The sequence below is a fragment of the Dreissena polymorpha genome, chromosome 10 (assembly GCF_020536995.1).
Source record: "Dreissena polymorpha isolate Duluth1 chromosome 10, UMN_Dpol_1.0, whole genome shotgun sequence".
NCBI lineage: Eukaryota > Metazoa > Mollusca > Bivalvia > Myida > Dreissenidae > Dreissena > Dreissena polymorpha.
The window spans coordinates 1,473,575-1,493,652 of record NC_068364.1 but is presented as its reverse complement, the minus strand read 5'-3'; the positions used below and the strand labels follow the sequence as shown (position 1 = coordinate 1,493,652).

At 35.1% G+C, this 20,078-nt stretch overlaps 1 protein-coding gene across 6 annotated transcripts in view; it reads left to right on the top strand.

Moving 5' to 3' along the window:
* Positions 1-1,937: 1,937 nt before the first annotated feature.
* LOC127848712 (dual specificity protein phosphatase 14-like) overlaps positions 1,938-20,078 on the top strand; it is a 36,654-nt gene continuing 18,513 nt past the window's right edge. For 3 of the 6 annotated variants that reach the window (XM_052381329.1, XM_052381328.1, XM_052381324.1), the window contains exon 1: positions 13,058-13,221. The gene's annotated coding sequence lies outside the window, so the exon portion shown is untranslated. Of the gene's footprint in view, positions 2,091-3,183; positions 3,909-13,057; positions 13,222-13,264; positions 13,425-20,078 lie in introns of those variants that run through there. The other 3 variants (XM_052381327.1, XM_052381325.1, XM_052381326.1) reach the window with 3 other exon arrangements.

Genomic DNA, 20,078 nt, shown 5'->3' with positions numbered 1-20,078 from the left:
ATTCTCACAAAAGAATTCAGACTTTACTGCCTTCGTCCGATCTCCATGTCAATTTAAGCTCAATTTTCATACACAAATACATAGCCCTTGACAGAATTTAAGAATGTCTTAACAGAAAATAATTTCGTTTACTGTTACTTCGTCTCTATCTGTAAGGCATTAATATTGTTAGACGACATTTTGATATTCTGTTCTTTCTTTGTATATTTCATATTGCTGTGACATTCTGTATCAAAACTCACAATTTATGGCGAAAAAAACGAACAGTTAAGGATTCTTGGACATTTAAAGTTGTCAACCCACAAGTTTTCCCCATTTTTCTCGATATCTATTAAAATATAAATTTCAAACTAATGAACATAATTACAAATAAAGCAAATTGAATGTGTATGTGTTTGCATCTAAATGTATTATATATAAATAATTGATAGTAATGATGTGTAACTGGTGCAATAAAGAAACAAGAGCTGTCTCCATAGGATGACATATGCCCCCGATAAACGATTTGATAGAAGTTATGAGCATTTTTCGAAACCTAAACGCCGATTTCGAAATCTAAGCGCGGACCCTAAGTTTAAGGTCAATGTCAAAGGGGCTAAAATTTGTGTGCGTATGGAAAGGCCTTGTCCATATACACATGCATACCAAATATGAAGGTTACATCTGAAGCGACATAGAAGTTATAAGCATTTTTCGAAACCTAAACGCAAAGTGTGACGGACAGACGAACAGACGGACAGACGGACGGACAGACGGACGGACAGACGGACAGTGCGATCACTATATGCCCTCCTTCGGGGGCATAAAAATAAGCCCACAAGTGTTGTCATCATCCCGCTGAGTACCATAACAACACATACACAAATAAACTCGATGCATAGTTATTTTCTCTATATTCAATTGTTAACATAATGTTTTCAAGTCCATATATTTCTTTAAATTAGTTGTCAATGCAAATCCATGTAATTCTCCAAGTAACCAACAACGTTTCCAAACATGACAAAATCCGTCCAAATCCATCCTGATAGGACCCCACCCCTAAGGGGTCCCTGAAGATAAACCTCTAGCGTCCCTACTATGTGTTAAATCCTTATTGTTTTTAGTGTCGAAAGAAGCATTGCTTATATACATGTATCGTTACATATACATGTCAACTTGATGGGTCAAACCAATTTGTTGAAATGCATATACTGGCGTATTTATAATCTGGTAATTGCACCGACACGAAAACAAACATCTATTAACCATGTAATCTTGTCATGATCTTATAATTTAAACGGACTGAACCCATTTACAAATTAATGAGTCTCCGGCCACACTGACGTCAACACAGGACATGCTTATTGCGAACAAGATATATACATAAATTATGCGAAATCTGGAACCAGGAAAATTACCAGTATCTAGTAATATCTAGTAAAGTCCGGGCCCATTGACAACAAATGGAAGTGATCTTGCTATTATAATTTATAGTTTTTTAACCACAGCAAACCCATAAGCACTAGCATTTAGCAATTTTACATGTTGTTCACTCGACAGAAAAAAGCACAATAGTACAGGCTTATAAATTTAGGTCACATCCTAAAATCCGATTAGACGTGGTTCAGTGAAAGCGATCATAATTTAACTGTTTAGGTGTGAACACATCTAAATGGAGTTGTATAAACGTATAGTTATTTGAATTTGTTATAATAATAGACCATTGTCAAAATAATTGACCGTACACACACATCTATCGTCCACCTTGCTCACGAGTTTGTCGCGGTTTATGTTCTGGCCCCGTGTTCACAAAACATTTTATGCAATCGAAAATCGATTTTGCTTGTCATTGAAAATAGATTTCCACTGTAGTTGATAGGCAAAAATGAAAATCGATGTCAGTTAAAATCGATTTTCGATTGCAAAATCGTTTTGTGAACATGGGGCCTGGTCAAATAGGAACGCGAAAAGAAATGTGATTTTTTTTCAGGCGGACAATATCACACACGACATCTCGATCGACGCCAACCACTGTGATTGTTTTCGGAAATGACGTCATTAATGGGTAGACGTTAATTCATCGTTACGTTCTTAATCGTCACAAAACAATGGTGAGTAACGCGTTTGTTTACTTACATTGTTTTAAACTTTATGATTATTTCAGTTGTTGGCACATACCATGGACAATAAGTTTCGAATGTCAGTCTGACCTTTTGCATCTTACTCCTAAATGTTAATCTAAAGAAAATACTTCGTCTCATTTGTTTTATCTTGTTCTTCTTCCTTTTATCTTATTGTTCTTTTTCAGTTTTTTCCTCTTATCATATCTCCTCATCTACCCTATTTACTTACTTTTCGTCTGCCTTCGCATTCTTCTTCTTCTGTGCATCAACAATCATGATCAGTAAGACCTATCAATTTCATGTTAACTGATCATCAAAAGGCAATGCACGTAACCCACCGTGCAATTCTTGTTTGAGCATGAACATCGATATCTCACCAAGTCCCAATAGAATAGTATGGTTCGTGACTAGATAGGCCTGGGTGCTAAAACATAGCCAGTGCAAATGCCAAATTCTCGTAATTATTTTAGTAAGTGCCTCGTGTTTATTATTTTCTAGCTTCTCTATACTCATTTTAAAAACAGAATAAACGATTCAAATTATACTATAATCGAATGTATTCAAAGTTAAGAAATAATATCATTCGCGCAAGCGATTATGAAACTTGTTGGTGTCTGCACATTCATATTAACCCATTTATGCCTAGCGTCTAGAAAAAAAGGCCTTGGCAAACAGCATAGACTCAGATGAGTCGCCGCATGATGCGGCGTCTCATCAGGGTCTGCGCTGTTTGCTTAAAGGAATTTCTGTAGAAATACTAGACATCCCTAATTTTGGAAATAAATTGATCCAATGTAGAAGGATGGGAGAGTCCACTAGGCATAAATGGGTTAATAAAACGTGTAATCACACGAAAACAAATATCATCACTATATTAAAAATGAGCCCCACCCCCCCCCCAAAAAAAAAAATAATAAACAATTATGATAAAAATACGTCTATATCAGTGTAAGAGATAAATAATCGTCCCGGTAAGAACAGCTGAGTTCTAAACACAACATTCGATCTGCAAAGTACGGCGACATTCATAGATAAGTAAAGAAGAACGAAACGCTATCAGCTTATTGTGCGTAACTTTACAGCTTAATTGTTTGGGATTGAAACAGGTGTACGTTGTATTAATTATTTGCGTTGTGCACGTGCCCGACTCGTGCTCGACTGATCATGAACCGACTCTAAGCGGATTTCCGATACCCCGTGGAAAAGGATTACGACGAGGGTGGGATTCGGGATGCCTTTAACGTGCGAGATTACTTAAAGCTTTCTCCAATTTCCCCGAGTCTGACGGAAAGAAGGCATCGTCTGCTAACGAAAGTAAACAACTCGCGAAGTCGGTGCGCCTACCTTCTGGAATGCAGACGTAGCTTCGAGTTGCATCAAAACAGGATTCATGTCGTCTGCTGATCAGACGTATCGATCAGTTTATTACATGCAGTGAAAGCAGCAAGTGGCCTTTTTATGTAGGAATATTGATCAAATATTGATGTGTTTTGGAGTCAGTGTTCAATCCGAATTAACAACTATTCGAATTATCTAGCAAATACACGCAAACGTGGTGCAGTGTGGTGAAAGTTACATTTGAAACAAGAATTTATGAAAAGTCAATCTTTAAGATAATAAAAAGATAACATGATAACTCTTCAACTTAATAATATCACATGGGGTTATAATAGTGGAAATTGTGTGTGATAGCTTCTCTGCACCAGACGACAGTGAAGTACAAAGTCGTCCAGAAAAAATCTATCTCGCCTGGCTTCGGGCGCGCGGCTTTCATTAGCGTTATATAATTAACGACTGCGTCAACAGGTGAGTAAACATTACAGCGAAATGTTGTGTCCGTTGTGAACGATTTATAAGTTTTATAAGTTTTAGCTCACCTGAGCACGTAGTGCTCGTTCCAGAATGACATAGAGTGCCCTTTAGACGTACGCAGTGGTTTATGACAAACATTAACTTGATGCAGTTTACGAAATGTTACTTTGCTTCTTATGTGCATTGCTTGCTATTAGAACTTTATCAAGGCAGTAAAGTGGTAACGCAAAGAAAATTTAAGTCATTGTCTTCTTTTTGTACAATAAATGGTTTTGTCTTTATTATATGCTGTTCAGTGGACTGTTATTGGTGAAACATATAAGATTCTGTCTTCTCCATACAGTGAAAATATAAGAAAAATCGTTATGTTTACTTCGAAAACTTCCGTATACCGATGTCAGTTAACGTTATAAAATAAAAATGTAGAATATCGCCAAACATGTCTGTACTCCACAAAGAGAAACACTATTTGACGCTTGATGAGTACAGGTATTACGAGCAGTTTGATGACGTCATAATACACAAGCGTATTATGTTCAAGCCTGTCTAACGTATTTTTATATATTGTACTAAAATATAAAATGAAATAAAACTTTATTGCGTTACGTGAATGATCGCACATAATATGTTACTTAAGAATTGAATAGCATTTTTCTGCATTTCATCGGTGTATGAACTGTCGGGAAAATTACGCCTAATTTGCACAAACGCCCCATAAATTAGGTGTATTTTTCCCGACAGTTCATAAACCGATTAAATGCAGAAAAATGCTATCCAATTCTTATAATTACAACACAAAATGAGCTAAAAGCTGAAATTCTATCGTGGTAAGGGTAATAAGAGTCCTTTTTAAACAAGCGTATGAATCTATTTTCAGTTTCGGTTTCATCTCCGTCATAAAATATAACGTCATTTCGCTATTGACCAATAAAAAACAACGCCATTAAGTTTCGTAACATAACGTCATTTTGGCAAACTTGTTTATGATTAGAAAAGTAGCACCATGAATATTCATGTTTAAATTTGCATACAAAGTGGGTTCATCGGAAAATGAAAAACCGGTCACGTGAGCAAATTATCCAATAAGAATGCAGCATTCATATGAAAATGACAGAAGTTGTAATTATTAGTGGTTGAAGAAAAAGTATATTTTCGCTAATGGCTATGCCACTCTAGAAAATATATTTTCTATGACAACTTCTAAAATATTATGTCAAATATCCTAATTTTTATTCAACGGTCATTTTCACAAATAAAGGTGAATCACTCATGCACGACTCAAGTATCCAGGCTTTAGACTTCATTTTTCATCCAATGTTACAAAAAACGATTTCGATGAACCCGCATTCCTCGCAAGATCGGATCCGATTGTCAGAAGTAGTGGCCCTTGTATTTGGCAAAAATGTCCATACGACTGTTAATAAAAAATGCCATACGGTTACCTGAGCATACATAGAACACCTACCATAGTTTCACTTGATAACCATAGTTGCCCTTAACTGCCAGTGAAAAGACAAAAATCATCTGGTTTTTTTTCTTTAACAAGATCTGACATTGACTTCATGAAAAATGCATTGTCCTAACGGATGCATGCCCTCAAGCAAATGCAAACGAAAGTGATGTCCATTACGGCGTGTCAAACGTGGCAAAATGTGATGTTTTCATATAGTTTTCTGGTTTAAAGGGGCCTTTTTACAGATTTTGGCATGTATTGAAATTTGTCATATAATGCTTTATGTTGATAAATGTAAACATTTGATCTTAAAAGCACCAGTTAAAAATCAAGAATTAAATAAAACAAATAAAAAGTAACCCTCAACAGGGCTCGAACCACTGACTCCTTGAGTTAAAGTCTACCACTTAGACCACTCGGTCATCCGTGCTGGTTGATGTATTTTTTACTTTATATAAGCAATCCTCGTAGTGTCACAAAATGTAACGACAACAAAAGAACTCTCTGAATTATTCAATCGTTTCGCGTTGCAACGCTTAAAGATTTTGTTTTAAATCGTCAAAAGATTCATATTAGGGCTATTTTAGAGCGTGGAAAATGTTCAGTATGACTGTTTCCTCACAAATATTATAACTAAAACGAAAAGTTGCGATTCTGAAACAAAATTTTTTTTAATTTTGTCAACCTACCAAAACGTGTAAAGGTCCCTTAAAACGCCATTGAGCGGTCGCACCAATGCTTTTTGTGGTTATTTCTTGTATGGTATGCGTGGCTTCATCATTTTGGTGCAGGTCATTTGGGATTACGTTGAACTTTTTGGGAGCGTTCATGAAGTATTGTGTGATTGTGTCGAAATCGCACTGCCAAAACTCTGTTAGCCGAGGTTGCTTGCATTTGGGCGATTTTTATTTTCTTAGAAGTTGCGAGAATGTGTTGTTTTATTTCAATTATTGGAAGAGGAAAGATCCATCTTTAAAATGATACCAGGCAAAATTTGATATACTTATTAAAGACAAGGAAAATACATTGAAAGTCGGCAGTTTTATAATGTAACCCTATGGGATTTGGAATTAGTGTAATATTACCTATATAACCGTGTTGTTACCACACATAAATGAAAATATCGAACACATGTATGAAATTAAACAACATAATTTTTTCCATACATATATATAGAATTGTACCATATACATACATATGCCTTTATATGACATATATAAACAAGTATACCACATAAACATGGATATATAGAACATGTATATATAAAAAAATATACATCATGCATATGCAAAAATTGAATTTTTCAACGCTTGACACGCCAGTTTCCATCTCATTTTGCAATTTCTAAAAGTCTCCATTTAAAAGAGAAAGATATATTCAAAAGACTAAAGATATTCCGATATCAGCAGCTAAATTGTTAAATATTTCACGAGTTCTATTCAATAATGGTGCTTGAACTCTTTACATTAAATGTATTTTAACATATATGAGCCGTGCTCTGTGAAAAGAGGGTTTAATACATGTGCGTAAATTGCCGACCCAGATTAGCCTGTGTAGTCCGCACAGGCAAATCAGGGACGACACTTTCCGCCTTAACTTGATGTATGCAAAGAAGAGACTTTCTTGAAACGAAAAATATCATATAAGCGGAAATTTCCGTCCCTGATAAGCCTGTGCGGACTGCACATGCTAATATGGGACGACACTTTACGCACATGCATTAAACCCTTTTTTCACAGAGCAAGGCCTATATACACATTTTTACGTTCATATGAATCAGCCCACACGAGATATTCAGCATAACATTTCCCGCTGTTTACCTGTTGTAATGCGAGTGATTCTCGTGCCAAAATGAATAGCAGTCGGGAGAAAGTGATATTATAATCTTTCGATCAGTGTTACTAGAGGTCGCAAGAAATACCCAAACCTCGATTTCCTTAAAAGCGTCACTAATGCGTATGTATATTGTTGTAATAATTTAAATGTATTTTATTTATGCAAACAAGAAACATCCATTCATTCCGTCCTATGTACAGATACAAGAGAAACTAAGCGCAGGCGTTAACATGTGCGCTCTAAGAATCAAACGAACATTTATACATTCTATCTTATTTAAAATATAACTATATAGTTTAATTTCTTGCGTGTGGTGCTCGGATACTTACAACATAAACACATTACTACACAATTGTAAACAATGCACATGCTATACAAACGTCCTATCCATTTAAGGTATTTACATATATTTGCAAAGGAATCTTGTGAATGAACTGAAACGACTGTATCAAGATTTTTCTGCCAAAGTTTCAAACTTTACTGGAATGTATGATTAATTCACCGGAATGTTTGTTGTGGGCGTTATGTGTAGGAAACACAAAGTGTCAGCAGCTTCAAATGTGCAGGTACTTTCGCGTGCTCTCTCGTTGAGGCGTGCTCTCTTGTTGACGTATTGATACCTGTATTAACAGTTTTGCTTACCTTTGAGGCTATAATTCCTAAAAAAAATATTTCATACTATAGATTTTTGAAGATTTTTGATTGTTTTTTTATTGTTTTGTTGTTGATGATGGGAATTAGGTCTCTTAAAATTGAAAGAAAAAATGTGTCAACGTATCTCTTTCATGTACGCCAGTTTATGCCAAAATAATTGGCACATTATCAAAGTATAGTCGCATGGCAATTTATAGACCAATGCATTCGTTTATGTAAATCAAAGCGCTGAAGGCACTGAATTTGTTCGCTGTTGTATAATTGGCACACTATCAAAGTATAGTCGCATGGCAATTTATAGACCAATGCAGTCGTTTATGTAAATCAAAGCGCTGAAGGCACTGAATTTGTTCGCTGTTGTGTAATCTTAGACGCAACTCAGTTTTCAAAATTATGTTATAGCTTTTTATATCGCAAGTTTTAAATGATCACAACCCATTCAAATTTATAAAGAGTGTGTCTTAAAACTTAGGTCGAGATGTGTGGTGTTTTTTTCAAATCATTGATACAGCTAATCAGTGTACACAGGCTTATTTGACATCCACTAAGCCCCGTTTTCCCTGAAAGCAGCCAATATGTACAGATTTCAATGAAAGACACTAAACTGGCCAACGTTGTCTTTCTCTCACAAATATAAAAAATGAAATCATTGCATTTTACAAGAGGAATACTACGCAATAGTAATATATGCTCCTGAAACCGGTTTAAGCCCTCAATCTGTTTTTGGAATCGACCGTTCCAATGCGATTAGCCACATTTTTCATTTTCCTGTATAGTAGTTGTTTATTGTGTACATATTTCATTCCAGTTCTGGGCTAAGTGGAGGCATGGTGCTAAATCAAACCAGTTTTAACCCCAAATGATTTGAATTGATCGTTCCAAGGCGGTGACTCCAATTTTATTCATGTTTGTTTGTTTATTGGTTTCTTCTTCGTATGCAGCTGAAGATTCACGTGATATATATTTGTTATGACGTACTTTACGTAAGGTGAATATTCACGTGGTATATATTTGTTATAACACTTCACGTAAGGTGAAGATCCACGTGGTATATATTTGTTATGACCTACTACACGTAAGGTGAATATTCACGTTGTATATATTTGTTATTGCGTACTACACTACACGTAAGGTAAAGATTCACGTGGTATGTATTTGGTATGACATACTACACGTAAGGTGAAGATTCACGTGGTATATATTTGTTATGACGTACTACACGTAAGGTGAAGAGGCACGTGGTATATATTTGTTATGACGTACTACACTACACGTAAGGTAAAGATTCACGTGGTATGTATTTGGTATGACGTACTACACGTAAGGTGAATATTCACTTGGTATATATTTGTTATGACGTACTACACGTAAGGTGAAGATTCACGTGTTATATATTTGTTATGACGTACTACACTACACGTAAGGTAAAGATTCACGTGGTTTGTATTTGGTATGACATACTACACGTAAGGTGAAGATTCACGTGGTATGTATTTGGTTTGACGTACTACACGTAAGGTGAAAATTCACGTGGTATATATTTGTTATGACGTACTACACTACACGTAAGGTAAAGATTCACGTGGTATGTATTTGTTATGACGTATTACACGTAAGATGAAGATTCGCGTGGTATATATTTGTTATGACGTACTACACGTAAGGTGAAGATTCACGTGGTATATATTTGTTATGACGTACTTCACGTAAGGTGAAGATTCACGTGGTATATATTTGTTATGACGTACTACACGTTAGGTGAAGATTCACGTGGAACATATTTGTTATGACGTACTGCACGTTAGCGGGCCATCGAATGCAATATGAAAGCGCGCACTCCGTGATGCTTAAACATACTCTGTGAGCAATCGACTATTGTAATATTCTTCGTATTAGACACCAATAAAACATGAATTTTGCATTGATCTTATTTATCTTGAAAGACATTGCCTATATGACAGATACAATACTCCGCAATTGATTTCGCAAGGCCTGGATATTATAATGAATGTTGTCATCATGAAAGTCACGCCATCAGTCATACACACAAACCCGGAACGATGTGAAACCAAATGGTAAATATAAACAAACAGATTATTACGATTTATTAACAAACGGTTATATGCACATATAAACATATATAATAACACATACATTGTATTTGTGCAGTCTCGATAGTCAGGGGTCTCGTAAATTGTTATTTCAGAGTTTTGTGTCGTTGTTGATTTCCTTAAACATGTTCATGTATACTTAAGAGAACCCGGGGTACCTTTAAGAAGTATCCGAGCCGACAATGACCAATCGAGCGTTAGTTACGGTGTTCTTGTGATTGTAATATATTCTACTTTTGCAAACTCGTTAACTGGTTAACACCTATATCTTATATATTCAAAACATGCTATCATATCTGGTACCGCAATTGATCCCGCGGGTTTCCTCTATAAAATTAGATCGTATAATTTGCCTTGCCGCAGTTTTCCCATAATGATGCCTCTGTACACTCGGGAGGAACTACTTCATAAATTATAGCACTATTATAGGTCTCCTATAATGCGTGCATATATTGATTTAAGCCTCGTGTTGGGAAAACAGGTTTTAATGTATGCGCGTACAGTGTCGTCCCAGATTAGACTGTAAAGTGTCGTCCCAGATAAGACTGTGTGCGTACAGTGTCGTCCCAGATAGGACTGTGCGCGTACAGTGTCGTCCCAGATAAGACTGTGCGCGTACAGTGTCGTCCCAGATAAGACTGTGCGCGTACAGTGTCGTCCCAGATAGGACTGTGCGCGTACAGTGTCGTCCCAGATTAGACTGTGCAGTCCGCAAAGGCTTATCAGGTGCGACACTTTCTGCCTAAACTTCATTGAGACGAAAAATACCATAAAATCGGAAAGTGTCGTCCCTTTGCAAACTGCAGAGGCTCATATAGGACAGCACTTTACGCACATTCATTAAACTCCGTTTTCCCAGAAGGAGACCCATTTGATCACAATTCTGATATGCTTTATGTCATTGCTTGCTGAAATACTTAGATTGATTTGGTAAAACGATATCAGTTTCAGGAGTGCTGTTGAAGTAGGGAATTATTCATTTGAACCCGTTTTTGATATTCTGGGAATTGCTGAATGAAGCAACAGGCTTGGGTTTCAGTTAACGATTTTAGTTTTCAAATGAATAATTATTGTCTACACTGTCAAGGACGCGGAAGTAAACATTATGATACCAGCAATTTAATGCATGCAAATAAAAACGGCAATTTAATTTTCATGTGACTTAAGATCTTGCACATTTGAAGCCCATATACGTTGTATTCGGGGTTTAGACCATATACACTGAAAAAGGGAACATAAGTTAAGCATACATGACTACTCAAACATGTAATGTGTACTTAAAAGAAGTACGCATCTTAATTCACGTGTATGATGTTAAGTCGTTATTGTTGCATAGTCTACCTGTAAACCACAGTTAAGTGTCACAATGCGGCAAACCTTAAAATATCGTACATTTAACTTTAGAGGACGTTTCTTGTCTAGGGTCAGTATACAATAATTTTTGTTTGCAACTTAAAGGCTAATAGTGTTTTGGAGCAATTTTATTTATTTTAGTGACTTTTTTTATTTTGTTCAGTGTTATTGCATGAAAGTTAACGCTTTATCGACTGGCGCAAAGAGCATATCGTGACGATATCATGAATAATGAAGTAAAAAAAACGCACTGTGAACTGGGTTACGTTTTAAAAATCTAAATCAATCTGACGTTTAAATTTTTCACGATGAAGATAATGTTCTCAATGGTATATTCAATACTAACATTAATTATGGATATGCTAAAGCAGAATTACAGCGGGATGAAGCCTTCAGTTTTATGTCCCATCCTTTTTAAATTTAAGATTTTCTGTATTATAAATTGGCTAGGATTTAATAGACAAACATTAAGTATTGCATGGTATTAGCATAACACTAGTTATAATAAGTAACCTAATGTTATATATGTTCAACGATGCTTGAATGTGAGTTCTTCGGTGAAAACTACACAATTAAGTAACATATAATACACCAAGTTTACCAAACAATGCTTTTTTTGTCCACGCAAGATGTCATCCTACCACTTTTCAGGCCGCTTATATTTTTTCGTCTGACTGAATCTCTTTGAATTATTAATTTGTGCGTCCAGGAGACACGACCAACCGTAAATAACTGCGAAATATGGAGAGAAAAAAATACATACAATCACACATGTTTCAACTCTGCGTTATTTTTTGGAAGAACAAATAATACCACCTAAAATGAATATTTGCTTCAATTGTACACAAATCATAAAAAGAAAATATATAGTGTTAATGGAGCGGTTCAAATGTCCTTACAGATTAACACATGAAAACTGTGTTAAAAGTTCTCCAGTCGTCCATCGGGTTCTTATCTGATTAAATAAACATTCGAACGGACTGTTGAACAACTTCAATTCAAGATAAACGCCTTTCTATTTGTGAAATACGGGTAAACAAACAAGGTTTACTACATTCTAAATCCTTCCCATTGATGTCCATTCATTGACAGGACTATTTAAGCCCCGATCTATTCACTGCACACCCAGCGTGCAATCGGGCGTACTTTTATCTTAAAACAGTCACGTTTATCGAGGTTCAAGTCGATAGAATATACATGTTTGTGCACTGTAACTACGGTACATTTTTAACGCTAGATGGATTGATACGTTAACATCATGAAGCATTGATGAATCGTCATCTCTTAAGGATCATCATCATGAACTTCATTATCATCATCGAGGTTACTTTTTCGTCACCATCATCAACAAAAAGAACAACAATAACATTATACCATCATTATCTCAACTTATTCCTCCTCATCATTACCATGTTATTAATAATATTAGCATCAGCATCATCATCATCAACAACAACAACAGCAGCAACATGATTCTCAGCCTATTATTCCCACCCCATCACCCACCTCATATTTGTCATCATCAACGATAATTCATTTTTGTATTTATATTAAGCTTTTTTTGCTTAAAAAAGTACACACTAGTGTATACAAGTAGCATGCGCGTTTAACTTGCTTGTATACAAGTAGCATGCGCGTTTAACTTGCTTGTATACAAGTAGCATGCGCGTTTAACTTGCTTGTATACAAGTAGCACATGTTTTACATGTGCGGCTGCCCAAAGCTGTTGCGCGACCTTTAAATTCCAGTGTACATGGGAATTGTAAATAGACAGTTAAACAAAAAGCCTGGCACGCGTTCAATAAATGTCCTCTTAAAACTCGTATCGATTTCAGATAATCACATAACTTGGTATATGTAAAAGGTGACTAAAATGAAATTGGAATTTAACCAGATAAAGGTATTTATTTAATTTGATACTTTTATAATAATTATAATGAAACAGCACACTTATTATTGCTCTGTTATTGGAGTTTAAAGGTGTGTGTGATTTCGAAGGCGATGTGTCTATTTGTTAAGATACTGGCTGTTCAAAGTTGCTGACGTGTTTGTTCGTCTTAATCTCGTCAAGAAGGTTTAACATTCGGATTGTGTGGTTAACAGGTAATAAATCGTGCACGCATACATTTTCATATTGCGTTTCTTGAATATTTATATGCATTCGTATAACTTATACCAAAGTTGTATTTTCTTTATGACCGTTAACTTCGGTTGGTCGTTTTTTTCGGTTGACAATAGCAAAGGAGTGTAAGTGATTCGTTAAATGATTGCATCGGGTCGTAGAATAATAAGACAGGTTAAGTGTGTTATTCCGGAGGGTCGGGGAATTACTTGGTATAGTCGGAGTATGATTAAAGGGGCCTTTTCACGTTAAATTGACAAAATTGAAAAAAATGTGTCAGATTCGCAAATTTTCGTTGTAGTTATGATCTTTGTGAGAAAACAGTAATACTGAACATTTACCATGGTCTAATATAGCCATTATATGCATCTTTTGACGATTTTAAAACCTAAAAATTATAAAGCGTTGCAACGCGAAACGATTGAATAATATGGAGAGTTCTGTTTTTGTCGTTAAATTTTGTGAAACTACGAAGATTGCTTATATAAGGTATAAAATACGTCGAGTATGTGTACTCGGCGGAATAGCTCAGTAGGCTAAAGCGTTTTTACTTTAGGACTCTGGCAGGACTCCAGTGGTCACTGGTTCGAAACCTGCTCCGGGCAATGTTCTTTTTCCTTTTTTTAATTTTATTCTTGATTTTTTACTGGAGCTTTTACGATCCAATGTTTACATTTATCAATATAAAGCATTTAATGAATAAGTTAAAAAAATGCCAAAATCTGTGAAAAGGCCCCTTTAACAAGCTACAGATGTATATCGGTTAATCATTTGGTCAGAAGTTTACTTAGAATACCGAACAGAGTGCTGGAAAAAAGAACACACTGCTGGTAACTGATTATTAATTCAATAGCAGTAAGTGCCGTCATTAAAAAAAGCAATTACGTGCTTTACTGATTATGGCTGAGATGAACAATCACTAAGCCAAACAATAAATAGTACATGTTTAAGCGTACAAATAATTTTAAAATAAAATCCAAATTTATTATAAATCCCAATTAACAGTTTATTACCATTGCCAATGTACGTGTAAAAAATGATGCTCATTCTTGGAGCACTGAGCTTAATGCATGTGCGTAAAGTGTCATCCCATATTAGCCTGTGCAGTCCGTACATGATAATCAGGGACGACACTTTCCGCTTAAACTAGATTTTCGCGAGAAGAGACTTCCTTTAACAATTCCTCAAAAGCTGAAAGTGTCGTCCCTGATTTGCCTGTGCGGGCTGCCCATTTTCAACGAATACGGTTAAATTCATTATTTTAAATGACGCATGAGCTTATAAAAATACCTTTTGCATACGGTTTCAAACTGAGCCGTGGATTGTGAAAAGGGGGCTTAATGCATGTGCGTAAAGTGTCGTCCAAGATAAGCCTGTGCAGTCCGCAATAATTGGATTTTTTGCCAAGAAGAGATTTTCTGTAAATAAAATACATAAAAGACTACGTGGAAAATGTTGTCCCTGATAAGCCTGTGCGAACTGCACAGGCTAATCTGGGACGACACTTTATGCACATGCATTAAACCCCTTTTGACAGAGCACGGTACAAATATGTGATATCATCACATAATACCATAGCCCAAATAAAACCCCGAATTTCAAAACATAAGCGATACACATAAAAGAACATTTGTTATTAGTTTTATTGTTTAAATGGACCTTTTCACAGATTTGTTAAAGGGGCCTTTTCACAGATTTTGGCATATTTTGAAGTTTGTCATTAAATGCTTTATATTGATAAATGTAAACATTGGATCTTAAAAGCTCCAGTAAAAATCAAGAATAAAAATAAAAAAAGGAAAAAAAGTAGCCGGTACCAGAGCTTGAACCAGTGACCCCCGGAGTCCTGGAGTTAGTCTGAAGTAAAAACGCTTTAGCCCTCTCGGCTATTCCGCCGTGTATACACCGTTATGGTATTTTATACCTTATATACACAATCTTCGTAGTTTCGTAATTTTAAACGACAACAACAGAACTCTCCAAATTATTGAGTCGTTTCGCGTTGCAACGCTTTATAATTTTTAGGTTTTCAAATCGTCAAATGATACATATAATGGCTATATTGGACTATGGTAAACGTTCAGTAATACTGTTTCCTCACAAATATCATAACTAAAACGAAAATTTGCGAATCTGAAACAACTTTTTTCAATTTTGTCAATTTACTAAACCGTCAAAAAAGATCCCTTTAAATGTATTGAAGTCAGTGAATGCTTTATATTATAAGCAATCCTCGTAGTATCACAAAATATAACGACAGTAACCGAACTCTCCAAAATTTTCAATCGTTTCGCGTTGCAACGCTTTATTATTTTCAATCGTTGAAAGATGAACATCATGGATATATAAGAACATGGTAAATGTTCAGTATTACTGTTTCCTCACAAATATCATAACTGCAACCATAATTTGCAAATCTGAAACTTTTTTTTTTATTTTGTCAATTTACCAAACCGTTAAAATGCCCCTTTAAACAGTCATAATCATTCAAGGCAAAGGCCAAAGCAATGAATGTTTTAATTTGTATGTGGATCATTGAAAAACAACACATAACGAATAACATAAGTTTATATGTTCTGTATTTAAATTTGGTTTCAGTTTAGAAATTTTCATATTTATTACATGCATTATCAAGAAGTTATATTAGAAAGAAGGACTAACAATACACTCGTTTTAATCATGTCGTTATTTTATACTTTATTCAAGTTCTTACATAAACAACCTTTCGTTAAATCGTATAAAAGTAGTACAGCCCTGCTAATCGGCGAATGAAATCTTCATTAGTCATATTGATTACATAAACCTTTGACTTCTATTTAACCCGGCTCGTAATTGAGTTGTCATTTTATTACCAATGTAGTTAACTGCTCCAATAAGCATATTTGTTCTTTTTACTTCGTCGGAATGCCCAAACTGAAAGATTTATATCTACAGTTTTTACGGTGCCATATTTTAATTCTGATGAAAATCTTTGAAAAAAAAACTTTTATAAAAAATTATCGTCTATTTTATAAACACGACATGTTTTTTTTTCTGAACGCTACGCTATACATTATTGTTTCCCAATAAATATTAGTGAGAGAAAACTTTGTTATAATATGTGTCTGTATCCGAGGAAAACCACGTCGATATATCCTTTTAACGCACCGTATATGATTAACGCCTGGCAGAGCTTAGAAACGCAATGAATAGTAGACGTGGCGTTTTCGCTTTTACATTTCAGCAATTTTATGATGAGCCTCGTTGTGTGAAAACGAGACTATTTGCGGAAAGTGTCGCCCTCGATATACATGTGCCCGCACAGGCTAATCTGGGACTACCCTTTCCGTTTTTATTGTATTTTTCGTTGAAAGGAAGTTTCTTTATAGCGAAAACCTAGTTTAGGCGTCAAGTGTCGTCCCTGGTTAGCGTCTGTGGTATGCACAGGTTAATCTGAGACGTCACTTTACGCTTGTGCATTAAACCCCGTTTTCCAGAGCGAGGCTCATTTAATATTCAAGTACAGTAATGAGTAGTTCGTCTAATAAAAGTCTATGAAACGCCGTTTTCTTTATTGATTGTCCAGTTTGAATCGTCATTAAAACAACTATTTGCTTGTCTTTTGGCTGGTCTTTCTTCCTGAACCTAAACAAAAATCACGGCGCGTTTGATACACCTAGTGTCATAGGCAATATCCTACGATTATCTGCCGCACCCTTTTACTATGTTTTGTTTTTCGTCTAAAAAAAATAAGCAAAAACACCTTCGTCCAAAACAACGTAAGTCGCACACGCTTGCCCACTCTGGATCAGCAGACGATTTATTTCATAAATCAATCTCTGGGTTAATAGTCGCCATCTTTCGAACTACTTTCAAAAGTACAACAACAACAATAACAGTAGAAGACAATTTTAATTGCGAAAAGTTGAAAAATTGAGTACATGTGTCACGGTTGTTGAGTGGAATAGTGTTATTTTCAACTGAGTACGAAGCATGTGAACTGGTAGTGGAATAACCGAATTGTTGGTGGAAATGGAATTTAGAAATATATATAATAATTCATCATTTTTCATGTCATGATCGTGTAGAATTATCATCAGCATCATTTCTGTGGAACATTGCAATATTCAAAATACAAGTGTTTCATAGCTATGGTGCTTTTGACATAGTTCACTAACCATCAACTTGAAGACTGAAATGATTCATGCACACAGTCACAGGTAAAGTAAATAATTGAATATGTGCAGAATGTATATTTTTTACAAATTATTATTTAATTTAACCAATTTATTTTAGATAGATTGCACTGAAACTCAAAGTCTAAAGCTTAGTAAGACACTTAAGCCAGTTTTCTGAGAAGAAACAATACTTGTTCAGAGTATAGCAGGCTCATGCGGCCTCTGGTTTATTTATTTGGCCTCGGCCTTTAACCTGGGTCGCTTTGATTTCAGGTGTTTAGCCCCCATATCAACAAGGCTTTCTCGACCCTATCAGGGATTGAAACTAAGTTTTTACGCTTGGTTGCCCGAACGGGCAACCATCTTTAGCATTTTGGTTGCCCAGCTAACGTTTAACGAGCCCAGAATCATGTACATGTCGTGTCAGGTTTATCTAATACTTTCTTACAATTAAATAATAGATAATTAAACAACAACATTGCTTATGGGACACATGTTTAATGCATTTTGTCTTATTATGTGTCTGGTTGAATCATTTCCTAGACCTTAATACATGAATATTATTAAATAATTGATCTTTGGTTTTAAAATATTTAACGCTTTAAAAAAGCTAGTCGCCCAGCCGGACTATCAACATTTGAAGTTGAGTTGCCCGGGTCAAAATCTAGTTGCCCCGGGCTCATGGGCAACCACTAATTTTTATCCCTGCCTATATGTACTTATTCATATTGTTTAAAGATTTTGAGAACCCTCGCTCAGTGCCAGTGGGGATAAAACAGGGACCTTCTTATAGCTAGATGAATACATCAAATATGCCAGCAACACTTTATAATCAATAACTTTATAATTGATGATTCTGTTCTTTTAACTACATTACTAATTTACCAAAACAATGTGATACACATTTTTATGCTCCCAAAGGAGGGCATATAGTGATCGCACTGTCCGTCTGTCTATCTGTCACACTTGTGACTTTGCATTTAGGTTTCGAAAAAATGCTCATAACTTCTATGTCGCTTCAGATGTAACATTCATATTTGGTATGCATGTGTATATGGACAAGGCCTTCCCATACATACACAAATTTTGACGCCTTTGACATTGAACTTAGGGTCGGCGTTTAGGTTTTGAAAAATGCTCATAACTTCTATCAAAGCGTTTATCAGGGGCTTATGTCATCCTTCGGAGACAGCTCTTGTTTTTGCTACTGTCCTCTGCACAAACCATGATATATATGCATCCAACCAAATCAGTAAAACTATTTGTCACTTAATTACAGTAAACTTATTGCATGTTAACTTTTCAACAAATTATAGGCTTTAATTGGTATTGTGACATTGACAACACTCATGCATGCGACTATACAATTATACAAATATGGAACACCTTATTTATGAGAAATTCCAATACATCAACATAACGTCTCAGATTTAAGGCAGATAATCTAGTGCCTTTTGGCTGCCATTTTTACTTTTTTTTCATTTTATGTTATGATGCATTGATCTTGTTTCTAAATTAACCAAGCAATCATGTTAGACTTTTGAAGAAAGATGTTGTCTGATAAATATTGAAAATATAATCACTACAACGTAAACAAAATTCAGTTGAATACTGTGACCAACGAAGATTTGCCAAAGAGCAATTCAGATCATGATTTAAATTAAATACAAGTAATATGAAAGTCTGCCTATTGGATCCCAGTTATGACTTATTTGTCAAATCTGCACATTAATTTGCCCTTGGCCATGTAGAATTGGGGACTAAATACCATCAAGTCATGTAAAAAGGAGCAGGGTATAGCACGCTGCTATTGATCTCTTGAGCTTTCACATGAATTTTACTGGTAATTTTCATACAACAAATGATATTATATAGTGTAATGATAAAGCATTATGAGCACAAATTATATCTCTTACTAGTGGTGCAAAAATCAATTAAGTGTCACATTTCAAAAGAAAATTTATATAAAAAGGTATTATTAATTGTTAAAACGTTATAAAAAGGTTATTTCAATTCACTAAAGCATTTAATTACAAGAACAAGTGCATTTTATGTCCATTACAATACATGTAACAGTATTGGCATTGTATTTATCTGCATTTGATGTGCATTTAATACACTTAAAAATGCAGACCAGACACACTTCTAACAGAAACAAATGTATTTTTTTTCTGCATATTTCCAGCATTAATACTCTTCAAGTGTATTTTTTATCATCCCAAATACACTTTACCAAGAAAAAGGTATGTTAAAATGCATTTTTAGTTTGTTTTAAGTATATTTTCAAATGAATTAAGACACTCTTTGCAAAAAATGTTGAACAAATACTTGCAAATATTTAATATACTAAAGTGAAGTAATAATTAAAGTTTGTATGAGCATCAAAAACAGTGTCAAATTCATATCAGTGCCTATTTAGTAGCAGTAGGCCTTATAGGGTCTACTTGTGGTAGAAATAATGCATTTTGTATAATACAA